Raw genomic sequence first — 19,674 nt, 5'->3', positions numbered from 1 at the left:
CTTTTTTCTGAAGGGAAAGTGGGTGAAGGGGAGGCGGGGAGGACCCGGGGAGGACCCGGGGAGCGGGGGAGCGATGTCCGTCGCGGTCGGCGGTGGCTCCTCGGTGGGGAGCGGGCGGGAGGGGGGGGTAACCCATGGACCCCCCCCTCCCCCGGGGTTGGCACCTTGGAGGTGGAAACCTTTATTCTCCAGAGCCGGGGTTGTCCGGCCCGGTACGCCGTGAGGGTTAGCTTTTGTCGGCAGCAAACCCGCCCCACAGAAAGGGGCCAATTAAACCCGCCTCAATTAAAACTCTAATAACCTCCCTAGAGGTCATAGGCGCTGCCGGTTTCAAGCCTTACCAGGGCGAGTAAAGATGTAATTACGCTCTCCTGACAGTTTTCCTGGATGGCTGAATGCCTTGGGAACCCCCCCTAGACACCTGCCTGCGGCTCTTGGACAGCTTAGCAGCCCTCGTTGAATCTGCCCCCGGTGGATACGGATGCTGAATTTCTCTCATCCTGCCCCTTTTAATTATTGCGTGCTGACTAAGCACGGTGCAAAAGTTTCTCTTGCATAGGTCAGCTCCGGGCGTGTTGCACATGGATTTTGTGAGGTCAAGCTTACCAGTGTGCTTGCTTCCTTCCAGCCCCTCTCAATTAACCCCATGTTTAAATGGGTTATTAAAATAATGGCTGCTGCTTTAATAAAAATAATAATAATAAAAAAAAAAACAAACAAAAAAACCTGAAGAGGTACACTCCTCTCTGGTGAGGAGAATAGTGACTGTGTCTGAACAACTGGTAAAGGCACGGGAACATATTGGTGTTTTCACACCAGCACTGTAGTTGGATAACTATTGACAAATGCTGACTTTTAAACGGTGACTGCTGATTCAGACGAATCTGTTGACTCTGGTAATAAAACCCTTTAACAGCGATCGCGCAACGCTCGGATTGATTGGCGTGCTAGCTCCAGCCTTGACTTAGCTGGGAACCAGAAGACCTCTTACTCTCTGGGACGACCTTCTCCCCCGGATAAATCTAATGTATGCTAAACACATCTACTGTAAGACAGGGTGTTTATTTTGCAATGTCATTTTCAAAAACGTGGCAGATACCAAACGCGTGAAGGAGATACAGGAAACCTGCTTTGCAGTCTGCTTTTCTGCAAGAGCGCGTTTTGAACGGTTTGTGATTGCAAGGTGGCGGCTTTATTTGGAGTCTCACTTTTGTGTTTTAATTAGCTGTCATCAGAGCTGAAGTTCAGTCTCCGACGCTTGTGAAGCATTCTATGAACATGCACTCTTAGGTACCTGGTTAATGTTTTGGGACTAATTACCTGGAACCCTTTCCCTCTTAAGCAATGTACAAAACGAATTGACTATATGGAAATCTTTTTCCAGTTAAATTTCCAATCTCCTGAGTCGCATCTCACTGAGAATTTACTGAGGTTCGCTTCAATCCTCTGAAAATTGGGTATTCTCATTGCCCTTATTCTCACGCCCTTCTCTTAAAAATTGTTGCTTTAAGCTCTTCTGTAAGTGCTGCTTGTTTAAATGGTTCCCAATGACAGCAGCCCACATTTAGTTACTGTTCCCCAGAGTTTTTAACAGATTTATAACTGACCTGTGCTCCAATATAGCAAGGTCTTCAGGAGGTGTTTTAAAACATAGAGGCTTAACGATCCTCCACTAGTAAAACTATCATTTTATTCAAATAAACGGAGCCATAGATGACTTTTCTCAGCAGAAGACCTGCTTTCTATTTAAAATGGCTTTTCCAACTGGAGCGTATCTAGGCTGAGAAGGAGCAGATTTTTCTAGGAAGTAGTGGGAGGCAGGAAGAATCATGAAAAAGGTGGCGCAGAGGAGAGCATTAAGCCACAGAGCTGGAACCAGATCAAAAGGTCTCAGCTGTGCAGACAAAATTTTGGCTTCTCACAACCGTTATCTTCACTTGTTATCCAAGATGGTCACAGAATTCAGTTTTGTGGTTCAGATGGAAGGGTAGAATGGGTCCGTGGGTCCATAAAGCTTGGGAAGAAGTGGTCTAGGAAAGGTTAGTGGAGTTTTGGAGATGACAGGTGACACTTCCCCTGTTTTGGTAGCCACCTTCCTGGGGAAGCCAGTGGCTGTGCCGAAGGGACTTGCACAGCTGGCAGAAAGTGCTGCCTGAGGGTTAGCATTGGTCAAGGGTTCTGCTGTGCTGGGTGAATGTGTAACATGGGACCCTCTCCCTTCTCCTTTCTTTTAGGTCTACACCCTCTTCCTTCACCTTCTGTGGTAGGACGTGTTCCTTCCTCCGCCATCAGCACGCTGCCTGCTCTGACGCCGTTCTGCCTCCCTAACCCTGCTGCTGTCTCTCCCTGTCCTGGCAGCGAACCGGTAGGTGTGAAGTGCTGGAAGAAAACAGGTTTCTTTCTTTGCCCTCCAAGCTTGCAGACCAGGCCTGGTGGCACCAGCAGCAGAAGGGTGGCTGCTCACACTCAGTGATGTTAGACAGCCCTTGACTCCACTGCGCTTGGAGCAAGCTGAGAGGGGGGCATTGGACTCAGTGTGGGGGAATTTAAACTGTGAGTGTTCAAAGCCAATTACTGGACGCAGTCTGTGTCTGACAAGCTGCAGTTTCATTAGCTGCCTCCCAAGAGCATCGAGCTGCATGGCTTACCTTTGCAGAGATCAGATTCTCCTCTGTGATGCTATTAGGTGTTTTTAAAAATAGCTTCATCAGTCCACTTTAAAAGAGCTGGTCTGCTCTGATAACAGTGCCTGCCGGTGCTTTTCCAGATAAGGAACTTGTCACTTTTCCTCCTGTCATATATGCAGCTTCTGCCCTATTTAGAATACAGTTTAAAAAAAGACTACAAAGTAACCACCAGTCTTGTGTAAAGATTTATGTGTTTGCTTTAGGAACAACTGAACACTCCTTATTTAACTGGTTTGGACAGCATTGGTTTATGAAGAGTATAGGATCAAACTAGATGCAGAGTTGAAGGTAATACTTCATATATCTGTGTCTTGAGGAAATCTTTATCGTAAGATCTCTTGTATAACAAAGTGACAACAAGCCAAAGATCTTTTTTGATCCTTTCGGTCCAAATTAGAAGTTCATTAGCTCTTAAAAGGCTCTGACGTACTACTTTTTGTGAGTATAATCTATATTTTCATTGGATGGTGGGAAGCAACAAGATGAAATAGTATAAAAACAATTCTAATCTGTTACTGAGGGTCTGAAAAGTAGTTGTGTGCTTGTGCACACCAGGAGTATCACGGGGAAACTGCAGTTGCATGACGTACCTAGTAATTCATTTTATAATGGTGTATGCAGTAGCAATGTTCTAATTTACTCATTTCTTTGATGCTTTATGTGCAGATGCTATTTTTAAAAAGGTCTATTAATTATGTGGAAATTTCATAATGGCTGATTGCAGGGGGATGGGAAGAGAGTGGCAAAGTGAGGCTCCTGACTGCTCTCAAAAGAGGGACAGCCCTCTGCAGCTTCATTTGTAATCTATGAGCCTCTTAGAAATCCTTGCTCAAGAATATTCACTGGTGTCCTCGGTGTAAATTTGGAACTTTTTGATTGTGTTTAATTAATTGAACTGTGCACCAGGAACCAGCCACATACTATTACAGGAAAAAAAAACACTGGGGAGGTCATGGTTTATTGTAGGAGCCAGTGCACTATGAATTTTCATAGTAAAGCCCTTTACTCTTTACCTCTTTCTTTCTTGCTTCTCAGTTCCTTTCCTTTTTCCTTTCTCTGTTTCTGCCTCTTTCACCATGCCTTTGACTTAGGTCTATTCATGTACTTTAATCACCTGCCTAAATGTTTGCAGCATAGGATGTAAGTACCTATTTGCACCATAACATCAAAGGATCACATTTCAAAATTACAACTTTTCCTTTGAACAAGAAGAAAAAAAGGTTCCTGGTTGCTATGGTGATGAGTGCTACATAAATGCCTATAAATAAATAAGTAAACAGCTGATTCTTGGACTTTGATTAGCAGTATTTTCGCTTTTCTAATGAGATACACATATCAAAATGGGAGATGACATTTTACCAATTTTATTAAATACATATGATTCTTATACCTTCCATTTTACAGTATTTCTGCTATGAACAATTTAATAGTAAGTTGTTTATTTTTCTCTCAGTAGAAAGTTAATGTTTTGAAAAATCATAGTCTAGTATTTATAGAAAATCATTTAGATGCCAAAAGGCACTCCATTAAAAAGTTGGTGTCCTTTTTAAGTTTAATCAGAACACACATTTTGAGCTAAATGCCTGTTTTTCTTATCTCTAAGAGACTATTGTGTGCTGTCACAACATTTACATTCCAGTCAACAGTGTCTGTAAATGTAATTATGTTCCTCTGCAGTATTTGAAACCCCACTGGTACACAACGGCAAAATTTGAAAACATCACTGACTTTTTCTTTTATGTTAAAATGACAAAGGCAGAGTAAAAAATTGGATATTCGTTGAAGTTTGAGGAAGAGGGGAGAGTTCACTTTTTTGTAAACCTTTTGTTCTCAGGTCCATGAAGTAAAAGTAGCTTCCTCTCTGTGCTAAAGGTGATAATGATAATGAACTGCTTCTTCAGAAGTCTGTAAGTAGCCATCAGCCATTGCTAAAAAAAGCTCTTTTCATTAGTAATCTGTGGAGCCTGGTCCACTCCCTTGCAGTTTCTGAAGGTGACTGCAGCCCAGTTCTCCTCCAGTGCACTGGAATATTCCCCCTCACAGATGTTTCTCGCTCTTGGAATGGGTGCTCTTGGTTTAACAGCAAAGGAGGGTTTATAATGGAAGGAGCTTTCCTTAGGGGAAGGAAAATAATTGTTTATAATATATGGAAATGCTCCTTTATTAAAGGCTCAATCTATTTTCTTAGTGGAAACTGATTTTGCCATAGTGGCCCAGAAAGAGATTTCTTCAGTCCTGAGCTGTGGAGTTCAGCTTGTGCACTGGCAGAGGGTGGATCTGCTTTCCAGCACAGTCACAACTTTGTATTCAAAGAAGCTTTCAGATTTCCAAAGAACTTTGAAGCACTATCCTGTCCTGTTAAATGTTTGATAAAATACCACTGTGTTATTCACTGTCTTTATTCCGTCTGTGCATTCAGATTCAGCTCTACTTGCTTTACTGATTTAAAATACATTTGACTAAATGCCTTTTACTTCAAAGCGTGTGTAATTGGGAGGACCAGGATACACGGTATTTTTTTCCAGTTAGACACAATTACTTTTCACAGAGAAAAACAGCTATAGAAGGTAGGGGCAGAACAGGAGCAGGGAATGGTGTCCCTGAAGGTCTCGCTTGAGCAGCGGCAGCCTGCGCAGGTTTGATTTATGTTTCATGGGCTTGTCACTTTTGTCCCAGCTGCCTGCTGCTATGGTCAGGCTGGTGATGCTCGCCTGAAGAACTGTGACAGCTTCAGTGTTTTCCTGGCAGTGAATTAACCCCCAAGCTGTCTCTCAACCTGGTGCTTTGTGCCATGGGAACTGTGTTGGCCTCCCAGAGGGTAGCACAGAGTCCTGACGCTGCCCCTGTGCCTGCCTCAGCACTGTGCTTTGTGTGGGCTTGAGGCCAGAATTGGGAGCAGGCTGTGCTCTGTACCTGCTGGAAGGTGGTTTGAGCTTTACGTGTATCAAAAGCAGTTTTACCTGCATTGAGGTTAGGCCTGGACAGTCAGCATTTTACCTACAGGTCTCAGCTGCCTTCCCAGGATTGTATGGCTGACAGTGGACAAGGCAGTGGTTCCCTGAAAGGGCCATTGCAAAGGCTGATGAGATTTGTAGGCAATCTGAACCCAAACAGAACCTGTGCCACCCACAGGAGCAACGGGGAGTCTCCAAAGTGCTCCAAGTTTGCAGCTACTCCCAGGACTAACAGCTTGGGCTTGGTGTGCCTGGGGATCGTGTTGATGTTTGAGCAGAACCAGGCTCCAGAGTCATTGAGAGAGAGTTTTCTCAATTGGAAAGCACTGTTATTACCAGCACATGCTGCCTTTTAATGGAGTGGCATCTTTATTTAGAAGCCTTTTCCTAGGGTAGAAGGATGAAATACACATATTGATATTAATGACAGGACAAGCTGGTGAGGACAAGAGGTGGAGGTATTGTGTGTCTCCGTTTCTGGCATGGACAGGACAAAGGGTGAAACGGTGCACATAGCTTTTTTTTTCTTCTTCAAAAGTTCTGTTTTTCTGTGGGGTTTTTTCTTTCCTTTCCTTTTTTTTTTTTTTAATGGATGGATATGATCCAGGACCATCTGGTGGAATTTGCCGTTGTCACATCTAGGTTTTCTGATGTATTGCCTGTCAAGTCATATTGTATGTTCAGATGAGTTTCTCATATGATGTGCTGACAAGTACTGACAGCCCTGAGATGGGAAGTTGGAAGCTTGGGGGAAAGAGAAGGGGAGCAGAGTTAGCCTTAAAAATATAACCTTGATTGCTCTTGATTGGTGGGATTTCATTTCTGGTACCTATGGTTGGCTTTTTCAGTAAAGAAAGGTGAATGAGTGAACTTGAAACCAAGTGCGTTAAAGTGCACCTAAGGTACTGTAATTAAACTTGGAGGGTTTGTAGTCCATTCCTAGTTTTGTCTTTTTTTTTTTTTTCTCTTTGACTCTGGGTTCCTCACTTAATCTTTCTCTGTCCTGAACTCTCCATCTGTAGACACTCACACTTATTTAAATCGCAGCCTTTCTTTCCTCCTTTACTCTTCAATCCTTCCCCAGTCCCTCTTTAGAAAGCAGATCTCAAAATGCTTCTGATTTTATTAGGATACAACTAGGTATCCTAATAATGGTAGTATCCCAGTATCCTAGGCATAAATTCTGATATCATGATAATTCTGTAGTAAAATGAGCTAAGATTTTTAGCAAATTAGTACTAACCTTTGCAGACAGATCACATGTATGAAAGCAACAAGCAACTCTGAAGTAACTACAGTAATTCTTTTCTTGCTGGTTTAATACTCAGCTAATTAATTAAAGCAGGCTTTTTTGATGTAGAGGTCCACAGTGCAATTGCATTTCTTTACACATTGACAACGGTAAGGGTGTACTTTATAAACCAGAATCCAAACAAGCTGTAGAGAGTTCCGTTTTGTTCCTCATTTTTTTTCTGGATAATTTGAAGCCCCGAGTAGCAATTAGGCTGGTGACAAGAAAAATTTCACAACTTGTTATCGTTCTTCATTTTTTAATTGGCCGGATCAGTAAAGTGATTTGTGTTTGAACTTTAAAGGTTCTTCGTTTATATAGTACTGGTAGAAAGCATAGTACAGGTACTTACAAATGGGTTGGAAGAAAGCCTGTTTTGTAAGCAGAGATGGGATTATGCTGCAAAGGCACATCCAGGTGTGGTTCTGAATGCAGAGTCTCCCCCTCTCCCTCTCAAAGCCATGGTGGTTGTACTGGGCCTCCTGGTAATTAAATCCTGCCTAAATGTTGATGAAGTTGGGAGTCGCCCTTGGAAAGGAGAAAACTTTCTTGCGTGGGGGTTTGAAGCTGAAGATGACAGTCCCCAAGTTCAGAGGACTCCTGTTGCAGTTTGCTAAGGAAGAAGCTGGGAAGCATTTCCTTGCCTCTACTTACTCCTGTGTGTCCTCGGTGCTGGCCTGGGGACTGTGGGTGGCCTTCTGTAGCTGTAGAGAGATGTCATGTTACGCTGACCAGGTCAGTACAGCCTGGAAAAAGTAACCACCGTTTCCTACTTGGATCTTCTGCAGTTCCATACTTTGTGAGTATCAGATAAGGAGACCTGGAAATGATCCAGCTCCTGTGCTGTTGCAGGGGAGGGACTGGGGTTTGCAAGGGTCAGCGTTGAGGGTACAGCAGCTCTCCGTGGTGGTGGGTTGTGTTGCATAGAGCACTGTCCTCTTACTGATCAAGCATCAGCTCAACTGTTGTCAGAAGTGGACTTTGGAGGAAACCCCATAGATGGAATATGGCCAAATTCTCTGCCTGTAGCGTGTTTGATAGCACTGCAGGGAAGCGAGGCTGGTCTTCAGTCCTTAAACTCATTAAATTAACTCTGGGTGGGCTTGCTGAGAAAAGGGTAATAAAGCAGGTTGGAAATGGGATGTGTGTGCTCAAGCACATGCAGTGGGCTTAACGCTCTTCCCGCAGGCACGTGGCTGGGGAGCGACCAGGTCATGGAGCACACTGTGCTGTTCATTAAACATATCTCAGTGCACAGATGTAGCCAAAATCACTTGTCCAGGCATAAAAGATAAAGTCAGATTGCAAAGGAGAGCAATCCCATCAAGAGAAACTTAAGAGAGGAGCTGGGCTCCTCCTTACACAGTCTAGTGTAATGCTAGACTAGGCTGTGTAGGGTGTGTACTACCCAGCACCCTCTCAGGTGTTGCCTGAGTCCGTTGCAGCAAAAATTTCAGCTTCTGATAGTGGAGACTGATGAAGATCTTGACCCATCTACTTGTTGTTTCAGGCAGAGGCAGCTGGTGAATGGATCTGCAGTGTGATTGACGTTGTGTGGTGCTTCATCTTTATTTCATGTGACGAGGAGGTGGGAGGGTGGAGATTACTTGAAGTGCCTGGCTAGAGACAGAACGTAATTTATCAGTGTTCGTTTGTCTGGAGGGATACACAGCCCATATATAATTTAGAAACATGTTAAAAAATAGGGAGCTGTTGTCTTTTAAAGTCAGTGAGCACTCAAGTCTGTTGGTTTTAAGTCTTGTTTCTGTGACACATAACTGTGCTGCTATGCATTCCATATTTATAGTGTGTGTACAGTATAAGCCATATGTCTAAAGTGAACCTAGAAAGTGTGTATAAATAGTAGTGATAAAACTAAGCCCTTCATAAACTCAGACTAATGTGTATTTTCCATATTTAGGCTGAAATACCTGGTACGACACATGGATTTATTCTAGTCAGTTCTTCTGAGATCATATTTAATAAAGGTGTTCTTTTCATGTGTGATCTACAAGTGAATTTCTTGTTTGTTTGTCTCGTGCAGTAAGTATCCTTTCCCCCCTGCTTTTTTCCTTCTCCCTTTGCGTATTTTTTCCCTTTTTCTGATTCAAGCCTGGTAATGATATGTTACAGCTAAATTATCAGAATGGGAAAAGGGATATCGGTGTCTTTTGCCTTGCTGTTGAGAAACCTGTATTTTTGTTTTCTGCAGCATAATGAGAGCAAGAATGGGCAGGTTGTTACCATCCTTTATCGGAGCCAGATTGATAAATTACATGACCTGGAAAGTTTAAAGATGTGTAAGAATGCAAATCCATGGTCCACAAGGATGTGTGGATGAATGTGCTGATACAGCCAGGAATTAAGCACATGCTTAAATCTAAGCACAAGCGTTGCTTCCATTGGGTGTATCTGCCTGGCACCACGCTGTGTGTGGTAAGCAAAGCTCTTGCTGTGAAAGGAGGATTGATTTGGTTTAGTGACTTGAAATAGAAAAGGAAATGATCCTTTTCCAGTCACCTGGAAGAGCAATCTGTGAGTAGCGCAGTTGTTACTCTTCTGTGTTACTGTGCTTGACGCTGTGGTGTGAACTGATGTAGACAGAAACCCTAATGGTCTGGCATTTTCTGCCTTGCAGTGCACATATCCACTTCCCCTCCTTGGTTTTCTCATTCTGCCTGTGTCTGCTAACCATGAGCAGAAGAACACCTTCTCTGTAGTAGGTGGTACATCAGTGCGATGCCTCTGCCTGGAAGGGATGAAGCATTAGAAGAGACTGAGGATGTTACAAGGGAGTATGTAACTTTTCCTCCCTTCCACACAGGGAAATGTGTAGAAATGTCCAATAAATTACAATTGAACCCCTTCCCTTCCTGCGTATAAAAGCCTTTAGACCAAAGCTCTGTACACTGGCTTGCTCCTCACCAACCTGAGAGAGAAACCTCTTGGAAAAGTGGCTAAAGGAGGACTGGTTGGGTTATTTTCTGGCTGCTAATGGCAGTGTGCAATAGGCAGAGTGGTCTAGGTCTTTTCTTCATCTGGTCCTTACTCTGGTTGTCCTTTAGTGGAAGCGCTCTTTTTGGCTCTGTTTTCTTTCCTCTACTTTAGTTCATTTTCATGCCACATTGCTTGCTCCTTTGAATTCAATGGCATATGTGCTTTCTGAGGAAGCAATGTGTTCTCTGCTCCGAGTGCTCCTGGTGGTGTGAACTCATCTCTCCCTGTCTTGCTGGGTTTGAGCTTGCATTCTAACTGAGAGGGGAGATGCCATGGAAATGTTTTTACTGGGTTTTTTGGTGCTGAATTAGATGTTGTCCCTCTTGCGTCCTTGAGACTCTAAAAGAGAGATGGGAGCAAAGTTTCCCTGATTTATAGCATCGTTCATTTTCACTGATTTACTTCCAACTGGTCCCACAGCATTGCAGCTGGCACAGCAATTCTCACATCCATCTCTTGTGTTTTAGGTGATTTTGTTTACTTCATACAGTGCAATGAGGTCTCAGGCTCATGATTAGAAATTCCTTGGTGCTTTATTGATAAACACAGATCAAAAAAATAATCTCCCAGTCTGTTGGTTTTTTTTTTTTCTCTGGAGCAGTCTTTGAAGATTGCACATTCTTCTGCTCTATGTACTTTGCCCAAGTGTGTCTCCTTTTTGTTCTTTATTCCCTTCCAACTTGTTTCTTTTCTTTTTTTCCTTTTATTTTAGTCCCATGTTTTATATATTCTTTTGCTTTGCTTTATTTATGTTTGAGAAGAGACACATTTGAGTTTAAGTACAGTTGGCTATTTGGACCTAACTTTGAAATTTTCTTAAGAAATGCTTTGTAAGCAAAGGGCTCAATAATTTGCCCCTTCAGCTCTTAAAGCTTTTACCACCAACAGCTGAAAAGTTTCACTAACTTTTCCCATCCTGCCTGCACCTTTCATTGCCATTTGACTGTCTCACGCACCAAAGCTTGATTTATCATACCTACGAGAGGCTGTTCTGCACAATTACATCTGAACCAACTGATGTTTCCCTTTTCCATTGTAAAATATTTTGCCTTTTCCTTTCAAAACATATGTGCAAGTGGCCTCCTCTCTTATAAAACTGAAACAGAGATCTAGATAGTTATTGACTCCTGCACAGTTGCATCCAGGAGCTCCTTCTTTTCCTGCTAGGATGTTCTGAAGACCACACTTGTGTGAAAAGGAGCCAAGGGGCATTTTGATGTTAAACAAAGATTGCTTAGTTCTTTGTGGAGATTAGGATTAAAGATGAAAGGAATAAGAGTTTATTTGATAATGGATTTTTTTTTTGTTGTATTTGTGGAAAAGTGGGTCTTATACTATCCAGCTTACTTCCCAAAGTTCAACTGAGAAAATGCAATTCTCAATAAAAATGGTTTCATTTTTTGGTTGCAAAGATTTCTTTGTATATGGTGTTAGTTTTCTTTCCATCTTTTTTTACTGATTTACCTCAACAATTTGATTACACATGTATTTTTGCTCTTGAGAGACAGTGGGTGTGATACAATGGTTGTCATGTAATTAGCAGGGAAAGATGTCTCTAAAGCCTGATCTGCCTGCTGCTTTGTTCAAGGAGCAAAGAGGAGCTGAATTCTGGGATTTGGGCCCTTGATTGAAAGTCCTTGTGTAAATTTGGCATTAGGCTACTTCTGTTTCGGAGAACCATCTCTGTCTTAGAGCTGTGTCGATGCTAGGACCGTGCTTGCATGAAGCCAAGGAATTATGAGTTTCCTAGTCGTGCTCTATGTACTTCTGGTATGAAGTGGACTTGCACGCAGATATTTCTTACTCATCTAGTTATGCTCTCTGATACAGCTATCAGTATACCATATAGTTTTTAAAAGATTCCTTTATGAAGTTTTGTGGCTAGCACTGAAAAATAACCTTTGCTTTTCCTTCTCAGAGCTTCTTGTTTTCAAAACCAGCCTGTTTGGGGTTATTCTGCTACATTCTTCTCAAAGCCATGCTGTGAGTCTTCCATTGCTTTTGGAGCTAAAATTTCACCTCTTATGTTCTTGGTCCCACTTTTGCATACTTTTCTCTGAATAACACTTATTCTTAACAATTTGCTTCCCTTCAGTGGTGTACTAGAGTGAATGGGTTTTGTTCTGAGCATGGTACCCAGCTGGGAGTTTAGACTCTCATTTCTTTAAGCTCAGAAACCCCTGTGTAGTTTTAAGCTGTATGTGAATTTTGGACCACTGGTGACCAATGAAGCATCTAAGCACAGCCTGAGTAAAATGCATTGACAATTGCAAATGCCTTGAAGGAATTTGAAATCATCTGTCTCTTTCCCTTCTTTTGTCTCAGAAAATGTCCTCCTTAATTTGGGGTGTAGGGTCTCTGCTCCCTGTTGTGAAGAGGAATGCTTTGTGTCATCAGTGACTCCCTGGATGCGATGGGGCTTTGCTTCTGGCAGGCAGACAGTCAAATGTAGTTAGAGGATGGCCACAGTCCATTGCATGGGGCAGTCACTGATGGGCCTTTGATGCACTGGAAATGAGTTACCTGTGAATTGCTTTGTGTCTTAGTTTGCTGTTGATTTCCCTTCTCCCTGCTGGCCACCTGTAATGTAAATTGAGTGGGATGTTGATGGTTTGTGAATTGAAATCCTTTTGCACTGGCAAGACCATTTTCCAGTGTTTGCTCAGGGGGGCAGATGAGCCTCTCACCCATGCCTGTATGGACAAAGAACCCTTGCCAGAAAGGTGTGTCACACCGGTTTCATGACCTTTTCTTTTTGTTTTGCACTGACTCTCCACATCCTAAGCTCACTTGTGTGTGTCAAGCAAGACTCAGGCTGTTCCTGCTGTTGTGAATTTATTGCAGTTTTGTTGTGAACCATACATATTTTTCTGCTTATCTTTCACAGTGGATGGGAGGAGTGGAGGGAGGGAAGGAGAGGAGGAGTGGAAAATAAAAAGGTGCACAAAGATTAATTTGCTGTGTAATTTCCTCTTTTGGAAGGAAAATAGGTTATCAGACCTTTAAGCACATAGATGAAATACTGTCCTTTCTAAGAGACACTCTGGTTGTCGTGCTGAGGCAGTCACTTACTCAGCACTAAAACTATATGACCAGATTAATTTTGAGGAGACATGAGGTGGTTTCCTGTGCGTGTGCATTTTTACTGCCTTTAGCTAAGTTAGGGCCCTTGGTGCTTATCACTTTTTAATGATTTGTTCTTACCCCTGCTCCCTGCTTCTGGCTGTTTGTTCTTTACTACTTAGGTTATTACTCATGTTCATGCAGAGACCTGAGAGTTAATAGAAAATGAAGATTGGAGTTGCTCTCCCCTTCCCTTCTCCTGTAAGGTTATCCGGGACAGCTTCACACACATTTATATATGGCTTTGCAGCTTCTTGGCTGTGTTACACTGACTGTGTTACGATTGTGTCAAAGGTATAACACTAAAGCTGGGAAAGCAGAAGCTTATTGAAGTTAATTTCTTTAAAAAATTTATAAAGCCACTGATTAATCATCTTTCAATGCAGGTATAAACTTAAGAGCAATATATAGTCTATATATTAATTGTAATTTTCTATATGAATTTTGTAGTAGTCATGCATTTGTATTATATACCTATATGTATGTATTTAGCACAGAGGTCACAGAATCACGTTATTATTCAAAAAGTTCTCTAGTCATTGCTTAATTGATGTGCATGTCTTTGTCCCTTTGGAACACAGTGCTCTTAGGTACATGCTTGTCTTTAAGCATTGAATATATTCAGTCAAATTAGAGACGAGGGGTTTTATTTTAGTATATTTTAGTTTTTATTTTAGTATATTTCATCATTATTTTGTGTAACCTTAAGTCTCTTAGCAAGATGGCTGTTTTCTAGTCAGTCTCCAGCCTCTTACTTGGGTGCTCTCTCCTTTCAGATACTTGCTGCATTAATACAGGTGCAGATTTGAGTCTTCCTAGTTGCAAGAGGAGCTTTTTGAGGCTGTAGCTTTAATCTCTGCCTGAGAAGAAAGGTTACCTCGGCGGACTGTTCCTGTCAGCCTCCAGGACTGATTATAAGCACATCATTCTGCTGTGGAGAGGGTGGAGTTGGATGAGCCGAGGCAGAAAGGTTCTGCCTGGGATGATAGATGTCCCCCATCTCTGACCCCTCCAGACTTGGGATGGGTCTCACTGCCTATGGCAAATATATGTGTATATTTTAGTGTTGTCTTTTCTTCAAGGTCACAAAAACTTTCCTCTTTGAGGATGACGGGTGTGACAACACGTATGTTTTTACTATGGCTCATCTTGGGAATTCTTTGCCAAATGAGAGGGTTCAGACCTGCTCCAACCCTCCCTGTGCTTGGGTAATGCTGCGGGGCTTTCATCATGGCTAGGTGGCTTCTGTGGGGAATGGCTGCATCAGCAGCAATGTTAGCAGAAGTCTGGAGGTGGGGGAAGCAAATCTTGATGCATGTTGCTGCCTGCAGTGCCCTTGATGTTTTGAAATACTGTGTAAAGTGGCTGAAAGACCACTCTTCTTGGCTTTGCAAATATCTGCACGTGGATCCAGAGCTGTACATAATGAATGGGGCAGATGTTTTTAAGTGCAGCTGTTTTAAACAGCAGTTGGTTTATTGGGCTGATGTTGCTCTTCTCTCGGTGACAGTCGGGTTACACTTCAGTTATTTGAAGAGATTCTCATTGCCAAATACTTGACTCAGCATTTGACTCAACAGAGGCAGCAAATCTTGCCAGTGGGAAGGAAGGGAACAGAAATGAGCTGCTGTAGCAGGGTTGGGTAAAGAATCTCCCTTCATTGAAGGGAGGGCAGTGAATAGCAACTATGTCAGTAGGTTTGCAGGTGCTTCCCTCCCGACAGATACTTTCTGCTTTTTCTCTGAAACTTTGTCCCTCTTGTGTGTATCAAATGTCACATCGGCCATTTATGGGGCTGTTGTAATCTCCATGGAGGGGGTGTGAGAAGGAGGGCTGTAGGAAAATAATGCATTGATTTATTGGTGGGATTTATGGGGCAAAAATGAACCACCTTATTTTTTATTACTATTCAAATAAATATACCAGCAAGTCTTTTACAAAAAAAAAAACAAACCTCAAATCAGGCTTGAACCTCTTCATCTTGCTGCTGTGCCCTTGATAAATATGCCTAGATTCAATAGTCCTTCCATGAATTTTCAAGCTGCTAAGGGCATGAAGAAGTTCTTCCTAGCTATTGAACTGTAAATTGTTGCATATGACACCTGGAGGAGTTGGAATGGTTTTGTACAAGTAACTCAGTGTATTCATCACACTTTCCCTATTGCATACAGTGGTTCACATTGAAGCTGAGAGAGATGATTCATATTGCTTTCTTCTCTTCCCCCTGTCAGTAGCAGTGGTAGTCCTCAGAGCAACATTTGAGACAGTAAATGCCTGGCCCACAGCCATGCGTTACTACTGCTCTGCTGGGCCCTCTGATGATACTGTAATCAGATGAGAGACAAGATAAGAATTGTTCTTTTCCACGGGGAAAGTCAGACTAGGGTATTTAAGTACTAATTGAAAAACATTTTTAAAGAAGTGTTTAAATTGGCCAGCAGACATTTTTCAGTCCTATGGCCTGTGCTGTCAGGAAACACCCTTTTTTCTGCTCCAGTATAAGTTATTTTAGATGATTCGTGAGACCTTAACGCTCTGTTCTGAATTTTCATGTGAATATTAGCACCCCTGGGATATGCTGCCAACCCAGAATGTGGATGTTTTGTGCTCCTTTAGCTTCAGTCTAAGTGGTTATGCTAGAGGCAGGGGGTATCCACTAATCATAGAATAGTTTGGCTTGGAAAGGACCTTTAAAAGTCATCTAGCCTCACCTCCCTGCAATAAGCAGGGACACCTTCAAGTAGATGGGGTTGCTCAGAGCCTCATCCAACCTGACCTTGAATGTTTCCAGGGATGAGGCATCTACCACCTCTCTGGGCAACCTGTGCCAATGTTTCGCCACCCTCATTCTAAAAAATGTCTTCCTTATATCTAGTCTAAATCTACCCCTTTTACCTTAAAACCATTTCCCCTTGCCCTGTTGCAACAGGTCCTGCTGAAAAGTTTGTCTTGTCTTTCTTATAAGCCCCCTTTAAGTACTGGAAGGCTGCAGTAAGGTCTCCCCAGATCTGCCTTTTCTCCAGGCTGAATGACCCCAACCCACAGCCTTTTTTCATAGGAGAGGTGTTCCATCCCTCTGATCATTTTTGTGGCTCTCCTCTGGACTTGCTCCAACAGGTCCATGTCTTTCCTGTGCTGAGGGCTCCAGAGCTGGACGCAGTTCTCCAGGTGGGGTCTCACCAGAGCACAACAGAGGGGTAGAATCCCCTCCCTCAACCTGCTGGCCAGGCTTCTTTTGATGCAGGCCAGGATGCGGTTGGCCTTCTGGGCTACAAGTGCATGTTGTCAGCTCATGTCCAACTTGTCATCCACCAGTACCTGCAAGTACTGCTTGGGGGCTGCCCTGAATCCCTTCATCCCCCAGCCTGTGTTGACACTGGGGGTTACCCTGATCAAGGTACAAGACCTTGCACTTGGCCTTGTCAATGTGCCATCATGAGGTTCACATGGACCCACTTCTTGAGCTTGTCCAGGTCCCTTTGGATGGCATCCTGTCCCTCAGGCATGTCAACCACACCACTCAGCTTGGTGTTTGCAAACTTGCTGAGAGGGCACTTAATCCCACTGTGTATGTCATTGGTGAAGATATTAAATAGTAATGATTCCAGTATGGAAACCTGAGGGACACCACTTGTCCAGATGATGATCAGTGACATTGAGCCGTTGACCTCTACCCTCTGGATGTGACCACCCAACCAATTCCTCATCCACTAAACAGCCCATCAATCAAGTCAATATCTCTCCAATGTAGAGAGCAGAATATTGTGGGGGACCATGTGAAAGCCTTGCAGAAGTCCAGATAGACATCTGAGGGTATTCCTTTGTCCACTGGTGCAGTCACTCCGTCATTGAGGGCCACTAGATTGGTCGGGCAGGACTTGCCCTTGATAAAGCCATGCTGGCTGTCTCAAATATCCTCCCCGTCCTCCATGTGCTTTACCATAACTTCTAGGAGGATCTGTTCCACGATCTTCCCAGGCACAGAGGTGAGGCTGAAGGGTTGGTAGTTCCCAGGGTCCTTCTTTCTACCCATTTTGAGAATGGGTGCAATGTTTCCCTTTTTCTGATCACCAGGGATATCATGGAGAGTGGCTTGGCAACTACATCAGCCAATTCCCTCAAGACTCTGGGATGTACATATACTATGTACATATATATATAATATGCATAATACTGTGCTCCTATCAGTTATTGGTATTACACTACTATCATGAATAGGGTTGGGTTATATGCTGGCTGCATCCCTGTAAGATGTGAGGCTGTGGTGTACAGGTGTGGCTGCAGGGGCCATTGGAGGTAAAACAATCTGTTTGCAATTTGGGGACTCAAAATGGCAGTAAATCTTTTTATTTCCCCTAATTTGATTTAGCTTCTCCTTTACCTTGGCTCTGAACTACATTCCTGTCATGCTGCTGTGCTAGGCACCTCCAGGCATTTGTCAGAGACTGGCTAATTGAAGCACACGCTCCAGCTTGGATCGAAACTGCTGTTTTGATCAAGACCGTAGACGCTGCTGCTGCCTCCTTGTGGAGTTCTTTCCATGAAGTACTAGGACTTTGGTTTGTAGTTTTTGGTTCTCCAGGGCTTTTAGGAAAGCACAAAGTGGAAGCTTAGGGCAAAGGCAGCTGCGGGGAACAGTCCTGCAGTAAATCCTGCCTGTGAACTGAGATGTTCTCATCAGTTCTGGAACAACTGCAGCCCACTTCCAAACAGGGGCATAATCCAGTGAAGGCAGTGAAAGGCTTGGACATCTTAACCCTCTCCTTTGGATACTTGTGCACGTGTTAGCTCTTCACCCCTACAGATCTGTCAAAGTTCCGTTGTTTAGCCTAAAATGCAAGTTTTGTATTTCTGTTATTTTTCTTCTTTTATGTGCCTTGGCACCCCTAGGAGGATGTTCACATTCAAGGATGTTTTTCCTTTCAACAGCTAGTATTAGTATCCTAATTTCCTAAGACGTCTATGAGATTTGCTGGCTATGACTACTCTGTTTGTCTCAACAGACAGGAAAAAGGGACTCTCTTCCTTTTCCTCCACCCTTCTCAGGACAAGTCCATGTTGACAGGGTCTCCAATTTCAGGCTGAGTTGTGGCTGCAGAGGATCTCCCAGGCATGCAGGGCGGCGCCGTGGCCCTCTGCATGGCAAACGTGGATGGGGATAGAAGTTGGGAAGAAGGTGTTCTGGGAGCAGAGCACATCAGGCTTATGGCTGCTCTGCCAGCTGCAACAGTGACAGCACTGATAATGTAATCCTCCCTGTCCTTTATCATGTTTAAACTGTCACCTGTGATATTGGAGGCCCTCACTCCTGTCTTCAGCCCTGGAGCCCGCGGAGATGAATACAGCCTTGAGGTACACAGGAGGCTTTGAGTATTGGTGGTTTTTTTACAGGAAGCTGCTACTGCATTTGTGGCTGCTGGTGCGGCGTGTCCTACCCAGACCCCTTTGACATTTCAATCTTTTCATCTGTAAAATGGGAGAGGTGTTTCTTCAGGTGATGTGGTGATAAAGGCCCAATATTAAAGTGTCATCTGAGAGAGGGCAGATGATCTTGTAGGGCTGTGGGAAGCATGGTGGTGAGGCCATGAGCAATACCCAGGGCTCTCGCAGGCAACGTTTTACCCTTGGTTTCTCATGTCAGTCTAGGTGATCATCATTTACTCACCAAGCTGCTCTTATGAGCATGAGTTATCTCTGCTTCCTTTACAGACACATTGGCACTAATTATATTTGCAGATACACAGTTGGCATAGCTGTAGGAGAGGGAATTGGTTAATCTGTGTCACCCTACTGGCCTGTCATTACTGATGGCAGAATGGGAACCTGAAAGAGCACAAGTGACACCTAGCTTGGGTCAGAACAACTACTGAAGCCATGCCCTACCTTGGAAAGTAGCAGGTGACTCTCTCATGCCATTCATCTGAACACAAATTGCATATAGCTGCAGGAACAGGTCAGTATGTCCCCACAGTGCTGCTAGGGTGGTTCCTAATGGGGATGGAGGAATTGTTAGAATGAATAATTTAGCATATGACAAATTCAGATAGGTAGCGTGCTTTTCCGTAGCAAGTATATATCTTATATGTGTAAAATATGCACATATCTGTGGAGGAGAATAAACATCTATGAATTTTTCAGGTTGATGCAGAAACATGTAACCTAAGTGTGTGTGCGTGAAATGTGTTTGATTGTACTTACACCTTTGTAAACCTGTATTTATGTAAAACTTGAATCCTTTGTCTCTTAAGCCTGGGAGTATGTCATGCTTGTAGCAGTTGAGCAAAGTGCAGTTCAACAATTGAGATACTCTTAAAGAAATACCTTTTACCTGACAAAGTATATTCTTGCTTAGGAATTTTCAATATTTGGCTGAAGTGCTGGTCCTTTTGACATCAGTTTTAATGTTAGCTTCTGTAGAATCAAAATGCCATCCTCTGTGTGTGGTCTCCTGATCTTGGTGTACAGAAACCCAACTTCATTTTCTCTCCTTGTGTATTTATCAATACGAGGACTTTTTTTTTTTTGTCAGTTCAGGGATGAAATTTTTTTGTGCTCTCAAATTGAGATGCACTTTGGGTTGAAAAGCACTGCAGGAAGAACAATTTCTTATAGAGCGTACTTC

The 19,674-nt window shown here is 43.2% G+C and overlaps 1 protein-coding gene across 3 annotated transcripts in view; it reads left to right on the top strand.

The window, feature by feature from the left end:
- Nucleotides 1-930: 930 nt before the first annotated feature.
- Nucleotides 931-19,674, top strand: part of POMGNT2 (protein O-linked mannose N-acetylglucosaminyltransferase 2 (beta 1,4-)) — a 31,081-nt gene continuing 12,337 nt past the window's right edge. For 2 of the 3 annotated variants that reach the window (XM_014937931.1, XM_014937932.1), the window contains exons 1-2: nt 931-1,027; nt 2,235-2,365. The gene's annotated coding sequence lies outside the window, so the exon portion shown is untranslated. Of the gene's footprint in view, nt 1,028-2,234; nt 2,366-4,521; nt 4,595-19,674 lie in introns of all 3 variants that reach the window. The other variant, XM_014937933.1, reaches the window with a different exon arrangement.

The sequence above is a fragment of the Calidris pugnax genome, unplaced genomic scaffold (genome assembly GCF_001431845.1).
Source record: "Calidris pugnax isolate Ruff unplaced genomic scaffold, ASM143184v1 scaffold11, whole genome shotgun sequence".
Taxonomy (NCBI): domain Eukaryota; kingdom Metazoa; phylum Chordata; class Aves; order Charadriiformes; family Scolopacidae; genus Calidris; species Calidris pugnax.
Note: the sequence above shows the minus strand (reverse complement) of the source record. Positions and strands in the feature narration are given on the sequence as shown.